The sequence below is a fragment of the Pan troglodytes genome, chromosome Y (genome assembly GCF_028858775.2).
Source record: "Pan troglodytes isolate AG18354 chromosome Y, NHGRI_mPanTro3-v2.0_pri, whole genome shotgun sequence".
In the NCBI taxonomy this organism is placed as follows: domain Eukaryota; kingdom Metazoa; phylum Chordata; class Mammalia; order Primates; family Hominidae; genus Pan; species Pan troglodytes.
Genome location: NC_072422.2, coordinates 15,196,100 through 15,219,955, shown reverse-complemented (window position 1 = coordinate 15,219,955; position 23,856 = coordinate 15,196,100). Strand labels below are relative to the sequence as shown.

At 39.2% G+C, this 23,856-nt stretch overlaps 1 pseudogene; it reads right to left on the bottom strand.

Moving 5' to 3' along the window:
- LOC736791 (RNA-binding motif protein, Y chromosome, family 1 member F/J-like) overlaps positions 1-23,856 on the bottom strand; it is a 366,893-nt pseudogene that overhangs the window by 186,556 nt on the left and 156,481 nt on the right.

Sequence of the window (23,856 nt, the reverse complement as noted above, 5' to 3'; positions counted from 1 at the left end):
TGAACCCAGGAGGCAGAGGTCACAGTGAGCCGAGATTGCACCACTGCACTCCAGCAAGGTGACAGAGCAAGACTCCATCTCAGAAGAAAAAGAAAAGACTGTCTACAGCTTATGGAAATGTAAACTTTAGATCCCAATAGACTGAGAATGTTCATGGTTTACACAGATTGGAAGACGCATCCATATTCCGGAAGCGCACTTTCTGTATATTTACAGACAATTATACTCCTTTATCAGGAAGGAGGAGGCCAGATTTTATTTAAATGGTTAACTTATGTCCATCGGAAAGAGATAAAAGCATGAGCATGCTCCTGTGCAAAAGGCTAGTCCATAATTTATAAATCTGGGTTGTTACATTTATATCTAGAAAATAGAAGGTTCAGGGGTTCTCAGTCAGAGAATAGAATTCAATATGCAAGAAAACAGCAGTTTATTGTTTGCACGGCTCTGAAGGTTGTCTTTTAAATGAAAGAGAAAAGTGAAGATTGGCAAAGACAGGAAGCCTGCATACAGCCCATGAGCCCAAATCCACCCCAAGAAAGCCATCAAGCTTATGTACAGCCAGGAAGCTCCTATTCCCCTCCAAGTTAATGAAGTTTGTAATTTTAAAAGCCAGATATTTAGCATGAGAAAGTTACTAAAAATGCCAGAAATATAGCTAAGATTATATAATCAAGAATCTCACTGCCTCTTCAATAAAACGTTCTTTTTCGGCTAATTGAGGTCATCAAATTACTATTCATGCCAGGAGGGAAGGGCTATAAATCAGACCTTCTGCCTACGTATTACCTGAACGAACTTTTGCTGTTAAGGTTAAAAGCTCTCAAGTATAAACCTGGAGATCTCTTTTTCTGTTGTTTTTGAAAGTTACGAGTGTTTGGGTTGTTTGAACCATGTCACTTGTATATGAAGAAGGTCTGATTTTATGAAAGTTAGGGTTTACTTAGCATTATGACAAGTGGAAGCCAGAGTTTACACAGGCAGGGGGCATGCTCATATCTGGGTCAAGTAGTCAGTGATTATGTAGCAAAAAATAAATTTTGACCTCTTATTTCTGTAGTAAATGTACAAGTCTCTGGTGGAAAAACTGTTGTTACATATATATGAGCTCTGGTTGTAGACCTGTATGCTCTTCTGTGAATTTTTTAGTTGCCATGGTTGTAAGATCATTGCTGCATAAAGCCTGTGTCCTACTGCATTGAAAGTAAATGAGTGTGCCCTGGCCCAAAAGAGCAAGATAAATGAGCTTGCCTTTTTGATATTTTGATTTATGTTTGTAATTCTGTGTTTGTGTTTGAGGTTTTTCAGTGTAACTGATTATACCTTTTCCATAGTGAGTACCATTCCTGTTTTCTGGCACCCTTCGTTCTCATTGTTAAATGTGAATTTTTGGTTCTATTAAGTCTTTGCCTAATGAAAATGTTCTTATTTGTGACGAAAATGACTGGTAGGTACAAACGCCACACTTTTTCTTCCATGAATATAGCATTTATCCATGTGATTTATAACCCCTAGGCTGTCTACATTGAAAGCAGTGTGTAAAGTTAGCTGTAAGAATTCTTCTTTACATTGCATACATACATAAGTACACACACACATATATGTATACATAAATATAATATAAGAACACTAACCTACTTTGATTTGTGTATTGACATAAATTTTCAGACTGGGTGGAAAAGTGGGGCCCTGTCTCAAAAAAAATACATTATATATATTTATATATGTGTGTGTGTGTGTATATATATATATATATATATATATATATATATATATATGTTGGAAAGGGATAAATGTCTCAAAAGCTTTCATCTATCTGAGAGAAAAAAAAGGCCAGCATTCATACAAATTTAAATTTAGCATCTCAGTTCCAAAAACTAGAATTGAGAAGATAGCTCCTAAGCTTTCTTATTCATATGCAATAATTTTAAAAATGCAAGTGTGTGTGTGTGTGTGTGTGTGTCTGTCTGTTTATTCACAATCAAGAAGCTCACATGAGTGAGCATGTAGGATTAACTCAGAACTTATCAGAAAGTTCTAGATCTAGGTCACAGAAAGAAAAATTTCAGTTTGTATACAGCCAGTAAGCTTGTGTTGATTTTCAGTGATGGCCAAAGACGGCGGATATAAAGGTAAAAAGAGTGTGTTTCTGTTCAAGCAGTTTCCAATGTTCATTTAAGAGGGATACACAGTTTTATAATCAAACAAGTGGCCAGTGTTTCTGTAACACACGGGTTACCTTACATGCAAACTAAACAAGGCATGAGAGTACTCTTGCAGACATTGGAAATATTCTGCCTAACTGTATACAATTGGGAAACTTTGATTTATATCAAAGTTAGAGCAAAGCTAGGTTTGATTTACCTGACACTATGCACTGTTAAAGAAGAATAATCATAATCATAATCATAATTGTAATAAAACCGAACAACCAGGATTCATGCAACCTGAAGGCTTATGGTAATACCCATGCATGTGTAGCACAGAATTTATATAGTGAGGAAGAACACATCCGTGTCCAATAAAGAAGAAGAAGACCTATATTGATATAAATATAAGCTTTTATCCACTTACAGAGAAGTCAGGAGTGTTACAGAAGAGACTCCATTGTCTTTGTAAAATGAGCACAGAACGCTCTATTTCTTGGCAAGATATTCTATAAAATTGAACCAATTATCATCAATATTAGTTTGAAGCAAACAGAAAACCTAAGAACAAGAGAAGATATTTCCCAGCTGCACCAGCGAAGGTCTAAAATTCAGCATCTGCAGGAAACTTTAACACATCAACAAGAAAAACACAAATAGCTATTGAAAGTACTCAAAGACATGAACAGGCCTTTCTCTAAACAAGACATATAAGTGGCCAGTAAGTATATGATAACAATATTCATCATCATTAATTTTTTCATGAATGCAAATCAAAACCACAATAAGACACCATCTCACACCAGTCAGAATGGCTGTTATTTAAGAGTCAAAAAATTAAATAAAAAAAAAAGACAGGTGCTCATGAAGCTGCAGAGGATAGAAAATGCTTCCCCACTGTTGATGAGAATGCGTAAGAGTTCAGCCACTTAGGAAAGCAGGCTGAAGATTTCTCAAATGACTTAAAATGAAGCTAATATTCCACACAGAAATTCTATCACTAGGTATGTGTCCAGAAATGAAAAGCACATTATCCCAACAAAAAGACACATGCTTTCATATCTTTAATGCAGCACTACACAAATTTGCAAAATCATGGAGTCAACCTAGGTGGACTGCACACAGAAAACTAGTATTCAGTTCATCAGTGGTAGATGGGATTTAAAAATGTACCTATACACGAAGGAATACTATGCAGCAATAAAACAGAATGAAATGATGACATATACAGCAATACGGATGCAGACAGAGGCCATATTTATTGCAAGAACAGAAAAAAATATCACGTTTTCACTTATAAGCAGAAGATGAGCATTGAAAATACATGCACGTACATATGGAAGCAGCAGACGCTGTGGAAATACAGAGAATAAAAAAATGAAGTGGGCTAAAAAGCTACCTATTGGATACCATGCTCACTAGCTGGGTGTTGAAATTCACACTGCATAACCCAGCATCATGCAATATTTCCATGTAGCCAACAAGGACGTGTGATACTGGTATTCAAAATAAAATAAAAATTTAAAGAAGAAACCAAAAAATGAGTGTAGACATGCCTCATTCAAATGTAAATTAAAATGGGCTGGAAAATCTTTATGTGAAATGCACACCCATACACAAGAAAAAGACTGGTTTACATAGTGAGCACGTTGTTTCTTTGGTCAAGAAAAGGAGATTTTGTGTGTATGTGTGTGTATGTGGTTACTTTTCTTTATATATATGTTCAAATAGGTGTGTGTGTGTGTGTACATATACATGTATACATGATTAAATATATATATATATATATAGACACACATATATATTCAAACAAGAAAAAATAAAAATTGGTACACCTCAGAAATTTATTTTTATCCAACATTAAAGGTCATCCCCTATTAATACAGCCAAGAAACCCATCAAGATATGTAAAGTTATTAACTCAAAAGGATCCCCTTATCAGCTAAACTTCTAAACAGTGTTACTGTAGTTGGATAATTACATCCATGGGCAAAGAGGGAGGATTTGGGAATTTTCATACCAGACCACAACGCATTCATACCGAGAAAAGAAAATTAGCACACATGGTGCAGCTGAGAGTTTGCATTTTAAACTCAAGAACAAAAAAGTAATAATGTGTATTGTCAACTCATATGTATATTCAATAATATATGTGCTCACATTGGCAGCAAACTCAGTGTAATGATAAGGGGAAAAATAAGGTTTGTAAGTCTCTGGTTCCATTAAATTCTAGGTGAGAATGAGGACAGGGTTGATCACATACATTTTCTTACAGTGCAACAGCACATATTTTATAAATCCTAGATGCTTTCTTCTCACAAAAACCAGGAGAAGGTAAAGTTTATACATGCAGGTTTCAAGGTATAAAAAATACCTAGGTAGTATACTGCCAACTAATTTCTATACATGTGCAATAGAGGTGTGCCGACGATAAGAATATGCATTAGTCTTCAGGAAAACTGCACAACATATGCACTCCTCACAAATGTGTTCACACTAAGTAGCCTTTAAGGTTTATACAACTTGAAATTGTATATACATATGTAAGAAACTAAGAAGAATTTATAAAGCCTAAAAGGTCACAACCGTATTACAGTAATAATACGTATAAGATGAACGCAGTAACCACATCTCCATCCACATTCCAGGGAGACATGTGCCATAGTTACACAGCTGACTATTTCATAACTTTGTCTAATAATAATGGCTGTCAGGCTGTATTCTGTCAGAAAACTATATTCATAACAAAAGATTGAGGAGCACAGATATTACACAACTAGAAAATTTACATCCATCATAAGAAAAGAACAGTATCGAGATTTATAGGTTGATAAACCCATGTATAATTTCAACATGAAGTAAAGAGTTGAGGAGAGGCAAGGAGAAGGAATAGGAAATGGAAAACTTCACCAATCCGCTCCCACTCGTAGAAGAATCAATATGAACAAATATTCACACTTGAAAATATGTGTTCATACGTAAGACTGAAACCAGGTGGGTGATAGGAGTACTGGGTGGTAGCACAATAATAAGAAAAGACATAATTTAAAAGCGTAGTAATGGGAGTTTTATACTAGTCTCGTCATCCTTCTACTAACCTGTTAGCAAAGTGCAGAGAGAGAAAATGGCTGATTAAAGGAGAGGATGATGACAAGCAAACTTTCCTTGAATGCTAACATTGGCATGCCACAGAGCACTGAGAAAGCTCTCAGGGACCAGGCCTCCAGACTGGTACCTCTACTGAAAGATGCCAGACCCACCCTGGCACGACAATGATGAAAAATGCAAAATCCCAGAAGCTAAAATATATTTAACAAACATTAAAATAGAAAACAGCATCAACATCAAAATTAATCAGGCACAAAAAAACATGCTGGGAACTAAAAGACCAGTTATTTCAAAATATAGGGTCTCAGAAGAAAACAGCAGTAAAAAAGGAAAAAAGAGAGCTTGCGGGATTTATGAAACAGCATGAAGACAGTAATGTTACTCATCACAAGAGTAAAACAAGAAAAAAAAATAAAGGTAGAAACAACAATTTTTAAATGACAGCAGCTTTCCAAACTGGCATAAAAATGTAAATATTTAGACATACAAAGAGACTCTTCCAATCAGATTGATTTGTACAAAATGACACTAAAATAGTTTGAGGTGAAACTTTCAAACGTTTTTAAAAAGACAAAAACACACAAGAGCCAGTCCTGAAAGCAGAAGTGCGCGCGCGCGTGCGCGCGCGCGCACACACACACACACACACACACACACACACACACACACAGAATAAAATCACCTACAAGAGAGTTCTCAACAGCTAGCAGATTTGTCAGTAGAGACACTGCAATTAAGGGGAGTGAGATAACATTTACTTATTAATAATAATATGAAGGAAAAAATCCTGCCTACTAAGAGTAATGCACCCAGGAAAACTTTTCTCCAAAATAAAGGAAAGATGAAGTTTTCCAAATAAGCAAAATCTGAGGAAGTTTATTGCCATAAGACCTATCTTATAAGCCATGATAAGAGCGGTGTTCATGCTGGAAGAGAAAAACACTAATTAGTACATGAAAACGTAAGAAAGGATAAAGCTCACTGGTAAAAGTACTCAGTAAAATAAAGAACACTTTGATACTGTAATGGAGGTGAGTTAATAACGTGCATCTTTAATGTGAAGGTGGAGAGATAAAATGATTGCAAATAATAATGGCTGCTTTAATTTGACAAGGAATACAAATCACAAAATTATACATTTTGAAATAAATAAATATATCTGTATAAATGTGTGTACATATATATAGTGTGTATGTGTATATGTAATATCTATTATATAATATATGGGTATATACACATACTTTTCTCTTTGCTTAAATATATTATACATTATGTATATGTTATATACTATACATTATATATTATGTATATGTTATATATTATGTATGTTATATTTATACAGTATAAATTATATATAATATACATGTTATATATTATATATGCATATATACTATATATAAAATATATACACACATTCATACCTATATCTTTATTTTATTTACATGTTATACATAGTATTCATAGGCACACATATACTGTATATAATATAGTATATGCACACATATATACTATATGAAATATATAGTATGTGTATATATAATATATAATGTATGTACACATATATAATATATACAAATGATATGTACACACAAATATTTTGTATATTTAATATAACTATATACAAGTGTATATAATATAACTATATATATAGTTGAGAATAACTCCCTCTCTCTCTGTACATATAAGTATATGTATGTATGCATATATATGTATATGTATGTATATATGTATATGTATATATGTACATATATGTGTATATATATGTACAGAGAGAGAGATATGTATATGTGTGTGTGTGTGTGTGTGTGTGTGTGTGTGTGTGTGTGTGTGTATACACAGAGAGAGAGAGAGAGTTGAGAATTGATCCAGAGCATACAGTTCAGAATTGGTGCATGCAATCAATTTCAACGATGTTATTATCAACTTACAACCACCGTATATTGCCTCAGATATTTTTACATGAGTTTCGACTACACAGAAAATCTAAAAGGTTCAGCAAATACCACTACAGGAAAGCATCAAACACACAGACTCAAAGTTAAATAAGAGAGGAAGAAAAGGAAACAAAGAAATGATCAGAAAGCTCAAGGCACAATTCACAAAGTGGCACTATTAAGTCTTCATCAAGCAATAATTACCTTCAGTGGAAGCTGATGGTAAAATTACACAATAACGAGGCCTGGGGAGGCTGAGTAAGTAAAAGTATTTTAAAATCTGTGTTCTCAGAGACTAGGAATGCAACTTATTGTTAGCCCTTTGCTTAAAACTATTGACAGAGTTAAACAACCTACAGAATAACAGACAATTTTGCAAACTATGCATCTGACCAACTTCTAATATTCAGCATCTATAAAGAACTTGAAAAGTGTACAAAAACTAACAAACGAATGAACAACCTCATTAAGAGCTGGGCAAAGGACATGAACAGACACCTCTCAAAAGAAGTCATACATGTGGCCCACAAACCTGAAAACAAAGCTCAGCGTCATGGATCGTCAAAGAAATGTCAATCAAAACCACAGTGAGGTACCATTTCACACCTGTCCAATTGGCTATTATTAAAAAAGTCAAAAAATGACAGATGCTGGTGAGTTTGTGGGGAACAAAAGAAATGATTTTACACTGTTGGTGGGAGTGTAAACTAGTACAAAGAGAGTGTGGTGAGTCCACAGAGACCGAGACAAAGAAATACCATTCAACTCAGCAATTCGATTACTGAATGTATCTTGAAAAGAATAGAAAGTGTTATTTTTATAAAGACACTTGCACGTGTATGTCCAGTACAGCACTATTCACAAGGACAAAGATGTAGAATCAATCTAAATGGCCATTTAGATTGGCATGATAGCCTGGATAAAGAAAATGTGGTACATATATGCCGTGGAACACTCTGCAGCCATAAAAACGTATCAGATTATGTCCTTTTTAGGCACATGGTTGGAACAAAAGGCCATTATACTTGGCAAAGTAACATAGGAAAGGAAAAGCAAATACCTCATCTTCTCAATTATAACTGGAAGCAAAATAATGAGAAGACTTGGACACATGAAAGGGAAGAATGCATACAGGGGTCTACCAGAGGGTGGAGGATGGAAGGAAAGATAAAAAACAGGAACAGTAACTAATGGTTACTGGCCTTACAACCTGTGTGGTGAAATAGTCTGTAACAGCAACCCCCCATGACACACCTTGACCTGTGTAACAAACGTGCACATCCCACACATTTACCCCTGAACTTAATAAATATCAAGTGTATTTAGTTAACGTTTATATTTAAAGACTGTATTCAGACTCAACTTCTGTGGCCTCCAGATATTTACTTCACCTATAAAAAACAAAACAAAAAAAAGGCTTAAAGTAAAGCAGCAGAAGAAGACATTTGTGCAAACATAGACCAAAAAAAGGCAGATGTAGCTTTATGTAGAGCAGACAAAATAGAGTTCAGGTGAAAAACGGCAACAGGAGACAAAGAAGGATATTATATAATGAAAAAAGAGTCTACATACCAAGATAATATGACTATTATAAATATATATTCACCAAATATTGAAACATGTAAATAAATAGAGCGAACATTGATAGATCTCAAGGGAGAAATAGACCACAATTCAATATTAGTAGAGGATTTCAACGCCCCATCATCAGTGAAGCACAAATTAAGCAGGCAAATCATCCAACTAAAACTACTCTTCAGCCCAAATGAACCTAGCAGTCATGTATAGAATATTGCATCCATCAGTTGTAGAAGCCCCGTGTTTTCTCAACTGCACGTGTCATCTTCCTTAAAATAAATTCTATTCCAACACCAGAAGGAAGTCTAAGGACATCTTAAAAATAGAAATCGTAATAAATATGTTTCCTCAACACAATCACAACTACATAAAAATTAAACAAATTAAACAATCAGTGGGTCAATAAGACAGTCATATGGAAATAGTTTGAATACATAAACACCTATATCAACAGGAAGCACCATGTCAAATAAACAACCTAACATTATCCCCAAAGTTAGCAGAAGAAATAGGTTAGAACAACAATAAAATAATTCTGTTCTACAGTAAAAAATATCAAGAAAATTAATAGTAGGGTTTACTGGAAGAGAGGCAAAATTGATGCATGTTTAGGAAGGGTAACAAAGACGAAAGACAAAATGCTCAAACAATAAATATAAAATAAAAAATTAACCATGGATACCACAGGAATGCAGATAGTCATAGGGACTAAAATTGACAACCATTGCAATTGCTACAGTTGTTTTCATGTACAAGCAATTGCGCACAAAAGACCAATTGGATAACTCAGAAGAAAGAATAAGTTTCTTGGTGGATACACTTGCTAAAATTGAATAATAAAAAATGGAAAAGCAAAACAGATCATGAATAAGGGAAGCTGGAAACCGTCATCCTCAGCAAACTAGCACGGGGACAGAAAAACAAACACCAGACTTTTTAATGATTGCCATTCCAACCGGTGTGAGATGGTATCTCATTGTGGTTTTGATTTGCATTTCTCTGGTGGCCAGTGATGGTGAGCATTTTTTCACGTGTTTTTTGGCTGCGTAAATGTCTTCTTTTGCGAAGTGTCTGTTCATGTCCTTCACCCAGTTTTTGATGGGGTTGTTTGTTTCTTTCTTGTAAATTTGTTTGAGTTCACTGTAGACTCTGGATATTAGCCCTTTGCAAGGACAGAAAACCAAACACCGCATGTGCTCACTCATAGGTGGGAATTGAACAATGAGAACACATGGACACAGGAAGGGGAACATCACACTCTGGGGACTGTTGTGGGGTGGGGGGAGGGGGGAGGGATAGCATTAGGAGATATACCTAATGCTAAATGACGAGTAAATGGGTGCCGCACACCAGCATGGCACATGTATACATATGTAACTAACCTGCACATTGTGCACATGTACCCTAAAACTTAAAGTATAATAATAATAAGAAATATATATACACACAAATATTTTTATATGCAGCTGAAATAAAAAAAAACAAACAAACAAACACCACACGTTCTCCCTCATAAGTGGGAGTTGAAAGATGAGAACGCATGAACACAGGGAGGGGAACATCACACACTGGGGATTGCTGGGGGGTGGGGTGAAAGGGAAATGAGAGCATTAGGACAAATACCTAATGCATAAGGGTTTAAAACCTACATGACAGGTTTATAGGTGAAGCAAACCACCCTGGCATATGTATACATATATAACAAAGCTGCAACCTTAGCACATGTATCCCAGAACTTACAGCAAAATTAAAAAATAATAATAAAATAAAAAATACACCCAAAAATAAAAATGAAATAAATTAGGTTATTAATAGTCCTTAAAATAATTTTGGAACCGGCTTTTTGTATGTTTCCAGAAATTGAGAAATTGAAGAGAAAATGATTTTTGATGATAGGTCACTATGTGACTTGGAGCATGTAAACCCAAAAATAGTTCACATAGTTGATGAAGTTATCATAATGAAAGACCCTCGCTTCCCAGCAACTTACACATGTTAGCAAAGTTAGTCAATGTGCACATCTGTAAAAGCAAAACAAGCTTTCACTGACTAATAGATTGATTTATATCCTTTCTCATTGTAGCAAGAAGGAATATTTATTTTCCAATTGGCAGATCACACAATTCTCATTAAGAGATATAGCCCTGAAGGGGGCCTGCCGTTCCACACCTGTGGGTATTTCCAAACAGGTGAAGATGAGAGACTGAGAAAAGAAATAAGACACAGAGACAAAGTATAGAGAAAGAACAGTGGGCCCAGGAGACCGGCGCTGAACATGGGAGCACCCGCACCAGCGCTGGTCTCTCAGCTCCCTCAGTATTTACTGGTCACTATTTTTACTGTCTTGGTGAGGGGAGTGAGGGCAGGGCAACAGGGTGATGGTGGGGAGAAGGTCAGCAGGGAAACATGTGAGCAAAGGAATCTGTATCATGAATGCGTTCAAGGAAAGGAACTGTATCTGGATGGGCATGTAGGCTAGATTTATGGTTCACTTTACACAAACATCTCGGTGTGGCACAGAGTAATAGAGCAGTATTGCGGCCAGCATATCTCACCTCCAGCCACAGGGTGGTTTTCTCCTATCTCACAATAGAAGGAATGGTCAGCTTTACACTGAGACATGCCATTCCCAGGGATGAGCAGGAGACAGAAGCCTTCCTCTTATCTCAACTGCAAACAGGCCTCCCTCTTTCTCTACTCCTCCGCAGCGCAGACCCTTCACGGGTGTCGGGCTGGGGGATGTAAGCTCTTTGCTTTCCCACGAGGCCGTATCTCAGGCTGTCTCAGTGGGGGGAAACCCTGGACAATGCCCAGGCTTTCTTGGGCAGAGGCCCCTGTGACTTTCCGCGGTGCATTGTGTCCCTGGTTAATAGAGAATGGAGAATGGTGATGACTTTTAGCAGGCACACTGTCTGCAAACCTAGTGTTAACAAGCCACATCCTGCACAGCCCTAAATCCATTAAAACTTGATTCAATACAGCACATGTTTCTGTGAGCGCAGGGTTGGGGCTAAAGGTATAGATTGACAGCATCTCGAAGCGGAACAATTTTTCTTAGTGCAGATCAAAATGGAGTTTCTTCTGTCTTCCTTTTCTACACAGGCACAGTAACGACCTGATGTCTCTTTCTTTTCCCCACGTTTATCCCTTTTCATTTTGAAAAAAACTGCCATCGTCATCAGGGCCCGCACTCGATGGTCGCTGTCTCATTGCAGCTACTGGGGACACCTGCAGACTAACAGCAGACAGAACAGGCACAAAAGGATTAACACAAAATTTACAAGAGTGGAACTTCTGATGGTTTTTAACCCAAGTGACCAGGTTAAGATTTGGGAGGCCATCAGCAGCTTCTGTGATTGCCTCAGTTCCTGGCACCAAATTTAAATGGCCTTTTGTTGCCTCAACAATTTGAAGTAAAAATGAATATTTTGGATCTGTTTAGAACTCCTTTTATATGTCAGTTAAAATATGGACGGATGGTGATGACTCCCACGATCGGTCATGGACACAGGGATCCACACACCTTCTCTTGCTCTCACTAGTAGAATATGGTGCTGCCAATTAAAACTTCAATCAGTGCAAGTAAACAATCTATAGTTTTCACAGGTTATAGTCTGGGAATCTAGGTTAATAACTATTTTTCCTACAACTAGCATATAAGGGAGCTTTACTCAAGTTTGCAAAGGAATTGTGAGACTGGAATTTAGGTCGATAGCATAAGATGACTTACAGTCTCTTGTTCTTATAGCTTGATTTCCAGACCAAATTCTAATGTGGTATGAGGCCACAGTAAGCTTCCAAAGTTCCGGGTGCTCAGGACCAGTAACAGGACTAACTAACTTTGGTTGAGGTGATGAGATTCCTTTTTCACCCCATTCCCAAGGGTAGAGAAGCTCTATCCTTTTGTACTTACTTTTATCTAAACCTTCTGTTAAGTCACTGTTCACAGCTGGACTCAACATGTGCCCTGGGACACAGCCGAGTTTGTCCTGTGCAATTGCGATAGAATTGACCTTGAGGTGCCCAATCTGTAACAGTTCCCAATTCATTGTTTTGTAATATCACCGCACTATCAGCCACACATTCTTCCCAAACTAAAACTTCTGGGCCTTTTGATCCTTTGGGAATTACCTTGGGGCAAGGCTTCCTCTTAGGCCTAGATTTTAACGACCTTTGATAAGAAGGGTCCTGCAAATGATTTGCCTGTGGCCTGAGTGACATTCCACTTACCATGTGATAAGTCAATCTACCGGTGGCACTGACAGTAGGTACTTCTGCCAACCAATTTTGGGTTGCAGGCATTAAGCATCCTGGTGCCCTCCCTAGGCAAATAGGAGGATAACGATACCCAGTGGAAATATTCATCATCATTCCTTCTTCCTCAGGTTGGGAAGGGCAGCGGTCATCTATGCGGCCAGGTTCCCATGCAATATTATTAACATACACTTCAGTAGGATTATCCACCCAAGTAACTGCCCAGATTAAGGGCGGGAAAGGCATATAGGCCCAGTAAGGATAATTAGCTGCAGCTGCTCCTGCAGACATGGGGAAAATTACCACCATTGATACAATCATCAAAGCTGCAAGCAGCATACTCTCTGGAGCTCGTGTCACCTTTGTGTTCTCTAGGCTTTTTCTCAGCTAACTGTGTCAGCTTCTTTAATTGTGCCCAACTCAGCGGCTCCGCTTTCTTGGTGGATGTCAACTTCTTCTGTTCCTCTGATGTCCCCATATTGTTTCTCATATGAGGGAAGTTGGGTCCGTATAGTTTAACTCGTTCCTTCATGTCTTTTAATATTTTCATGGTGAAAGGTTCATATCTAGCAAGAGCCACCGCAGGTGCTCCTGCTGGAGCCCCTTCCCCGGCCATTACCGGTGGTAAAATTACCGGGAACTGCCATGCCTCAAGATCTCCCTGTTTTCTAGTTTCATCAATGACCGCGTGCAGTGTGCTACCTTCTCCACTAGGTGGCGCTGGTGGATTAAGTCTCATAGTGGGCAGCTGAGGATACAGCGCCACGCCCTGTGGTGCTGATGGATTACACACCCGCGCTGTGGGTTGCTGGTATGATGCCTTGCTCTTTGGCGTGGGACACACCGCTTGAGGTCTGTACTGAACCTGTGGAGGCAGCCAATACTGAAGCTTGGCTGGCGGCCAGTATTGATAAGCTACCGGCGTTTGGGTTTTATTTTCTATCAGCTGATATGGTGGGTATTGTATCTGGATTGGCACTGCCAAGGTAGAGACTCTGTCCTTTTCTATTTGATATTCTCTTGGGGTTTGTACTTGTCTAACCTGCATTTGAGGTTGTAATGTTACAGGTGTCTGAACCGTGGGAGGAGGAGTTGGCCATCGTGGGTTAGACTCTTATGGCCCCAATAATTCTGGACCTTTTCCCCCAAATTTTGATGATTCAGGATATATTACCGCCCGTAATTGATAGTAGTCAACATTTTGCACTGACCGAGCCATTACAGATGCTGCTACATGTTTACAATGTGAACTTCCCTTTCCCTTCTTGAATTCTGTCCCTGCCTCTTCTTCACAATCTATTACACAGCTTTCAGGGGCGTCAGAAACTGAAACGCTGTCTTCTGCTGTTTGAAACCGCTTTAAAACTGCTTTAATAATGGCTCAGTCACTCCATACTGTAAGTGGGATGATTTTACCTTCCCTCTTTGCTTGTTTTAATTCTTTGCCAACTTCTTCCCAATCTTTTAGATCTAAAGTTCCTTTTTCTGGTAACCATGGGCGGAATTGTTCTATTGTTTGAAATAGCATAACTAGATTTTCTGTAAAGGCTCTAACTCTCCCTCTTCTTAAAATAGTTTTAATAAAGCTGAGATAAGAGGCATATTTACTTTCAGTTTGTCCCATTGTTACCCTGGGTTCCTCTGAGCACACAAGCTTACCGCAAGGCTGGCCGTGGAGGTACTTGGGAGTCTCCTGTCAACTTGCCCCCAGTGATCACTCTCTGCCCTATCTTCACCTTAGAGAAAGGAACCCACGTTTGGTGCCAGAGGAAGGGGGCCTGCCCCTCCACACCTGTGGGTATTTCTCATCAGGTGGAGATGAGAGACTGAGAAGAGAAATAAGACACAGAGACAAGCTATAGAGAAAGAAGAGTGGGACCAGGAGACTGGTGCTCAACATGCCAGGACCCACACCGGCGCTGGTGTCTGAGTTCCCTCAGTATTTACTGATCACTGTTTTTACTGTCTTGGTGAGGGGAATGTGGCAAGGCAACAGGGTGATGGTGGGGAGAAGGTCAGCAGGGAAACATGTGAGCAAAGGAACCTTTATCATGAATACGTTCAAGGAAAGGTACTGTGTCTGGATGCGCACGTGGGCTAGATTTATGTTTCACTTTACACAAACATCTCAGTGTAGCAAAGAGTAACAGAGCAGTATTTATTAATACTAAAGTTACAGATTAACAGCATCTCAAAGCAGAACAATTTTTCTTAGTACAGGTCAAAATGGAGTTTCTTCTGTCTGCCTTTTCTACATAGACACAGGGTGGTTTTCTGCCATCTCAGAATAGAAGGAATGGTCAGCTTTACACCAAGACGTTCCATTCCCAGGGACAAGCAGGAGACAGAAGCCTTCCTCTTATCTCAACTGCAAAGAGTCCTCCCTCTTTCTCTACTCCTCCTCAGCACAGACCCTTCACGGGTGTTGGGCTGGGAGATGTAAGGTCTTTCCTTTCCCATGAGGCCATATCTCAGGCTGTCTCAGTGGGGGAATACCTTGGCAATACCCAGGCTTTCTTGGGCAGAGGCCCCTGTGGCTTTCCGCAGTGCTTTGTGTCCCTGGTTAATAGAGAATGGAGAATGGCGACGAGATTTAGCAGGCATACTGTCTGCTAACTTATTGTTAACAAGGCACACCCTGTACAGCCCTAAATCCATTAAACCTTGATTCAATACAACACATATTTCTGTGAACACAGGGTTGGGGCTAAAGTTACAGATTAACAGCATCTCAAAGCAGAACAATTTTTCTTAGTACAGGTCAAAATGGAGTTTCTTTTGTCTTCCTTTTCTACATAGACACAGTAACAATCGGATCTCTCTTTCCTTTCTTCACATAGTCCCAGTATAGTTCTACTATGTTTAAGTAAACATTGATACAATTTATGTTATATTTATGTTATTTTGTTAAAGTACACGCTGAATTGTAATAATCACTCATTGAAGAGGTAATATTATTAACATTTGGAAACTTATGGAAACATTAATATTAACATTTCTGACTACACACACACACTCTCACACACACACGTGCACACACAAAGAGGTTGAACCAGCATTGGCAAGTATCTCATCGAAGGATTGCTCAGCATCTGATGATTCCACAGCTGAATTATACCAAAAATGTGAGGAGACCTTCCATCAATTCTTCTCAAACTCTTTCCCTTAAGAGATAAACCTTGCAAGACGGCCAAATAGGATCAGCTCTGGTCTGCAGATCCCAGTGAGATCGATGCAGAAGTTGGGTGATTCCTGCATTTCCAGCTGAAGTACCTGGTTCATCTCACTGGGACAGGTTGCACAGTGAGTGCAGCGTATGGAGTGGGACGCAAAGCATGGTGGGGTGTCGCCTCACCCGGGAAGTACAAGGGGACAGGGAATTTCCCTTTTCTAGCCAAGGGAAGCCTTAAGAGTCTGTACCGGAAAGAATGGTGGATTCCGGCCCAGATACTGCACTTTTCTTATGGTCTTCACAACTGACAGGCCAGGAGTTTCCATCCTGTGCCTGGCTCAGTGGATCCCACCCCCACAGAGCCCAACAAGCTAAGATTCAGTGGCTTGAAATTCACACTGCTAGCACAGCAGTCTGAGGCCCACCTCAGATGCTTGAGCTCGGTGGGTGGAGGGGCATCCACCATTGATGAGGCTTGAGTAGGCGGTTTTGCCCCCACAGTGTAAACAAAGCCCCCTGGAAGTTCAAAGTGTGTGGAGCCCACCACATCTCCCTGGGACACAACACCTGGGGGAAGGGGCAGATGGGGGTGCAGCCTCAGCAGACTTAAATGCCCCTGCCTGACAGCACTGAAATGAGCAGCGGTTCTTTCAGCACAGTGTTCAAGCTCTGATAAGGGACAGACTGCCTTTTCAAGTGGTTCCCTGACCCCACCTTGTATCCTGACTGGGAGACACCCCCCAGTAGGGGGTCAACAAACACCTCATACAGGAGAGCCCTGGCTAGAATCTGGCGGGTGCCCCTCTGGGACCAGTCTTCTGGAGTCAGAAATGTGCAGCAATCTTTGCTGCTCTTCACCCTCCACTGGTGATACCCAGAAAAACAGGGTCTGGGGTGGGCCTCCAGCAAACTCCATCAGACATGCAGCAGAGGGGCCTGACTGTTAGAGGGAAACCTAACAAAGAGAAAGGAATAGTATCAATTTCACCAACATCAAAGGCCAAAGTTAGATAAATCCACGAAGAGGGGAGAAACCAGCACCAACCGTCTGAAAATTCCAAAAACTGAGAATGTTTCTTATCTCCATAGGATCACAACTCCTCACCAGCAAGGGAATAATGAGTTTGACAAATTGAACAGAAATAGGCTTCAGAAGGTGGGTAGTAACAAACACCTCTGAGATAAGGAACATAATCTAACACAATGCAAGAAAGCTAAGAACCTTGAAAAAAGGTGAGACGAATTGCTAACTAGAACAACCAGTTGAGAGAAGAACATAAATTACCTGATAAAACTGAAAAACACAGCACAAGAACTTCACTGAAGCATGCACATGTATAAACAGCTGAATCCATGAAGCAGAAAGAAAGATATCAGACATTGCAGGTAAACTTAATGAAATAAAGTGAGAAGAGGAGATTAGAAAAGAAAAGAATAAAAGGAATGAACAAAGCCTCCAAGAAACATGGAACTATGTGAAAAGACCAAATCTGCATTTGATTGATGTACCTGAAACTGACAGGGAAAACAAAATTAAGATGAAAAACACTCCTCAGGGTATTATCCAGGAGAACTTCCTCAACCTAGAAAGACAGGCCAACATTCCAGTTCAGGAAAAACAGAGAACACCACAAAGATATTCCTCAAGAAGAGCAACGCCAAGACACACAATCCTCAGATTCATCAAGGCTGAAATCAAGGAAAAAATGACAAGGGCAGCCAGAGTAAAAGGTGAGGTTACCCACTAAGGAAAGCCCATCAGACTAACAGGAGATCTCTTTGCAGAAACCCTAAAAGCCAGAAGAGAGTGGGGGCCCATACTCAACTTTCTTAATGAAAAGAATGTTCAACCCAGAATTTTATATCCAGCCAAACTAAGTTTCACAGGCAGAGGTGAAATAGAATCCTTTACAGACAAGCAAATGCTGAGAGATTTTGTCACCACCAGGCCTGCCGTACAAGAGCTCCCGAAGGAAGCACTAAACATAGAAAGGAATAATCAGCCACTTCAAAAACTTACCGAATTATAAAGACCTTTGGCACTATAAAGAAACCGCATCAACTAACGGGTAAAATAACCCGCTAGCATCATAATAACAGGGTTACATTGACACATAACATTATTAACCTTAAATGTGAATAGGCTAAATTCCCCAATTAAAAGACATAGACTGGCAAATTGGGTAAGGAGCCAAGACCCACTGGTGTGCTGTATTTGGGAGACCTATCTCACGTGCAAAGACAGGCTCACACAGGCTCAAAATAAAAGGATGAAGGAATATTTACCATGCAAATGGAAAGTGAAAAGAAAAGCAGGGGTTGCAATCCTAGTCTCTGATAAAACAGACTTTAAATCAACAAAGATCAAAAGAGACAAAGAAGGATATTACATAATAGTAAAAGGATCAGTGCAACAAGAAGAACTAACTATCCTAAATATATATGCATCCAATACAGGAGCACCCAGATTCATAAAACAAGTTCTGAGAGACATACAAAGAGACTTAGACTCCCACACAATAATAGTGGGAGACTTTAACACTCCACTGTCAATATCAGACAGATCGACAAGACAAAAAGTTAGCTAGTATATTCAGGACTTTAACTCAGTTCTGAAACAAAGGGACCTAGTAGACATCTGCAGAGCTCTCCATCGCAAATCAAGGGAATATACATTTTTCTCACCACCTCATCACACTTATTCTAAAATTGCCACATAATTGGAAGTAAAACCCTCCACAGTGAATGCAAAAGAACAGAAATAAGAACAATCTCTCAGACCACAGTACAATCAAACTAGAATTTAGGATTAAGAAACTCACTTAAAACTGCACAACTACATGGAATCTGAACAATGTGTTCCTGAATGACTACTGAGTAAATAATGAAATTAAGGAAGAAATAAATAAATTCTTTGAAATTAATGAGAACGAAGACACAACCTACCAGAATCTCCGGGACACATTTAAAGCAGTGTTTAGAGAGAAATTTATAACACTAAATGCCCACCAGAGAAACCAGGAATGATCTAAAGTCAACACAATTCCACCCATATTATAAGAACTAGAGAACCAAGAGCAAGCAAATTCAAAAGCTAGCAGCAGACAAGAAACAACTAAGATCAGAGTCAAAACTGAAGGAGATAGAGACACACACAAAAAAACCTTCAAAAATCAATGAATGCATTTGCTGGTTTTCTGAAAAGATCAACAAAATAGACCACTAGCCAGACTAATAAAGAAGAAAAGAGAGAAGAATCAAGTAGATGCAACAAAAAGCATAAAGGGTATATCACTACTGATCCCACAGAAATACAAACCACCATCAGAGAATAGCATAAGCACCTCTATGCAAATAAATTGGAAAATCTAGAAGAAATGCATAAATTCCTGGACACATACACCCTCCCAAGTCTAAACCAGGAAGAAGTCAAATCCCTTTATAGACCAAAAACAAGTTCTGAAATTGAGTGAGAAATTAAAAGCCTACCAACCAGAAAAAGCCCAGGACCAGACGGATTCACACCCCAATTCTACTAGAGGTACAAAGAGGAGCTGGTACCATTCCTTCTGAAACTATTACAAGCAATAAAAATAGAGGAAATCCTTTCTAACTCACTTTATGAGGCCAGCATCACCCTTATACTAAAACCTGGCAGAGACCCACACACAAAGAGAAAAATTCAGGACAATATCCCCTATGGACATCAATAAGAAAATCCTCAGTCAAATACTGGCAATTTGAATCCAGCAGCACATCAAAAAACTTGATCCACCATGATCAAGTTGGCTTCATACCTGCTACACAAGGCTAGTTCAACATATGCAAATCAATAAACCTAATCCATCACATATGCAGAACCAATGACAAAAAGCACATGATTATCTCAATAGATGCAGAAAAGGCCTTTGATAAAATTCAACACCACTTCATGCTAAAAGGAAAAAAAAAAAACTCTCAATAAACTAGGTATTGATGGAATGTATCTCAAAATAATGAGAGCTATTTATGACAAACCCACAGCCAATATCCTACTGAGCGGGCAAAAACTGGAAGCATTTTCTTTAAAAACAGGCACAAGACAAGAATGTCCTCTCTCGCCACTCCTATTCAACATAGTATTGAAAGTTCTGGCCAGGGCAATCAGGCATGAGAAACAAATAAACCGTATTCCAATGGGGAAAAGGGAAGTCAAATTTTCTCTGTTTGCAGATTACATGATTGTGTATTTAGAAAAGCCCATCATCTAAGCCCAAAATCTCCTTACACTGATAAGCAACTTTAGCAGTCTCAGGATACACAATCAATGTGCAAAAGTCACCAGCATTCCTATACAGCAATAACAGACCAACAGACAGCCAAATCATGAGTGAACTCCCATTCACAATGGCTACAAGGAGAATAAAATACCTAGGAATAAAACTTACAAGGGATGTGAAGGACCTCTTCAAGGGGAACTACAAACCACCACTCAAGGAAATAAGAGAAGACACAAATAAATGGAGAAACATTGCATGGCCATGGATAGGATGAATCAATACCATGAAAATGGCCATACTGCCCAAAGTAATTTGTAGATTCAATGCTATCCCCATCAAGCTACCATTGTCTTTCTTCACAGAATTGGAAAAAACTACTTTAAAGTTCACATGGAACCAAAAAAGAGCCCACATAGCCAAGACAATACTAAGCAAAAAGAACAAAGCTGGAGGCATCAAGATACCTAATTTCAAAATATACTACAAGGCTACAGTAAGCAAACCAGCATGGTACTGGTACCAAAACAGATATATAGGCCAATGGAACAGAACACAGGCCTCAGAAATAACATCACACGTATCCAACCACCTGGTCTTTTCCAAACCTGACAAAAACAAGCAGTGGGGAAAGGATTCCCCATTTAATAAAGGGTGTGGGGAAAACTGGCTAGCCATTTGTGGAAACCTGAAACTAGACCCCTTCCTTATACCTTATGTAAAAATTAACACAAGATGGATTAAAGACTTAAACATAAGACCTAGAACCCTAAAAATCCTAGAAGAAAACCTAGGCAATACCATTCAGGACATAGGCATGGGAATAGACTTCATGTCTGGAGCACCAATAGCAATGGCAACAAAAGCCAAAATTGACAAACAGGACCTCATTAAACGAAAGAGTTTCTGCACAGCAAAAGAAGCTATCATCAGAGTGAACAGGCACCTACAAATGGGAGAAAATTTTTGCAATCTATCCATCTGACAAAGGGCTAATATCCAGCATCTACAAAGAACTTAAACAAATTTACAAAAACAAACAAACAACCCCATCAACCAGTGGTCAAAGGATATGAACAGACACTTCTCAAAAGAAGACATTTATGCAGCCAACAAATGTATGAAAAAAAGCTTATCATCACTGGTCATTAGAGAAAGACAAATCAAAACCACAGTGAGATATGCTGTCACACCAGTTAGAATGGTGATCATTAAAAATTCGGGAAACAACAGATACTGGAGAGGATGTGGAGAAATAGGAAGGCTTTTACACTGTTGGTGGGAGGGTAAATTAGTTCAAACATTGTGGAAGGCAGTGTGGTGATACCTCAAGGATCTAGAACCAGAACTACCATTTGACCCTGCAATCCCATTACTGGGTATATACCCAAAGGATTATAAATCATTCTACTATAAAGACACATCCTACCATAAAGACACGTACCTTTATTGCGGCACTGTTCCCAACAGCAAAGACTTGGAACCAACCCAAATGCCATCAATGAGAGACTGGATAAAGAAAATGTTGCACATAAACACCATGGAATACTATGCAGCCATAAAAAATGCACGAGTTCATGTCCTTTGCAGGCACATGGATGAAGCTGGAAACCATCATTCTCAGCAAACTAACAACAGAACAGAAAACCAAACACCACATGTTCTCACTCATAAGTGGTAGTTGAACAATGAGGACACATGGACACAGGGAGGGGAACATCACATACTGAAGCCTGTCGGGGGGTCAGGGCCTAGGGGAGGGATACCATTAGGAAATACCTAATGTTGATGGCGGGCTGATGGGTGCAGCAAAACACCATGGGACGCACGTGCATACGTATGTAACAAAACCGCAGTTCTGTATGTATGCCCCAAAAGTTAAAGTATAAAAATAAATAAATAAATAAATAAATAAATAAATAAATAAATATTATCCTGGCATATTGACGGGCGCCTGTAATCTTAGCTACTAAGGAAGCTGAGACAGGAGAATCACTTGAACCGGTGAGCTGAAGGTTGCAGTGAGCACAGGTCATGCCATTGCACTCCAGCCTCGGCAATAACAGAGAGACACCCTCTCAAAAAGAAAAAAGAAAAAAAAATTCTATACAGATAAAACAATATACTTGACATTTGCTTCAGTTGAGAACTGTTGAATCAAGTTGATAAAGGTATTTTAATATTTTGCTTTTACATAATTTATGTTTTCCAAAATAAAAAAAGTTAATTATATCTTAAGAAATATCTATCTTGAGTCTCATATTTTTTACCTCTCTCTGTTGAAATAACAATAAAGAAAAACGTAATCAAGGAACACACCAATCAAATGCAGATTTGGTCTTTTCACATAGTTCCATGTTTCTTGGAGGCTTTGTTCATTCCTTTTATTCTTTTCTTTTCTAATCTCCTCTTCTCACTTTATTTCATTAAGTTTACCTGCAATGTCTGATATCTTTCTTTCTGCTTCATGGATTCAGCTGTTTATACATGTGCATGCTTCAGTGAAGTTCTTGTGCTGTGTTTTTCAGTTTTATCAGGTAATTTATGTTCTTCTCTCAACTGGTTGTTCTAGTTAGCAATTCGTCTCACCTTTTTTCAAGGTTCTTAGCTTTCTTGCATTGTGTTAGATTATGTTCCTTATCTCAGAGGTGTTTGTTACTACCCACCTTCTGAAGCCTATTTCTGTTCAATTTGTCAAACTCATTATTCCCTTGCTGGTGAGGAGTTGTGATCCTATGGAGATAAGAAACATTCTCAGTTTTTGGAATTTTCAGACGGTTGGTGCTGGTTTCTCCCCTCTTCGTGGATTTATCTAACTTTGGCCTTTGATGTTGGTGAAATTGATACTATTCCTTTCTCTTTGTTAGGTTTCCCTCTAACAGTCAGGCCCCTCTGCTGCATGTCTGATGGAGTTTGCTGGAGGCCCACCCCAGACCCTGTTTTTCTGGGTATCACCAGTGGAGGGTGAAGAGCAGCAAAGATTGCTGCACATTTCTGACTCCAGAAGACTGGTCCCAGAGGGGCACCCGCCAGATTCTAGCCAGGGCTCTCCTGTATGAGGTGTTTGTTGACCCCCTACTGGGGGGTGTCTCCCAGTCAGGATACAAGGTGGGGTCAGGGAACCACTTGAAAAGGCAGTCTGTCCCTTATCAGAGCTTGAACACTGTGCTGAAAGAACCGCTGCTCATTTCAGTGCTGTCAGGCAGGGGCATTTAAGTCTGCTGAGGCTGCACCCCCATCTGCCCCTTCCCCCAGGTGTTGTGTCCCAGGGAGATGTGGTGGGCTCCACACACTTTGAACTTCCAGGGGGCTTTGTTTACACTGTGGGGGCAAAACCGCCTACTCAAGCCTCATCAATGGTGGATGCCCCTCCACCCACCGAGCTCAAGCATCTGAGGTGGGCCTCA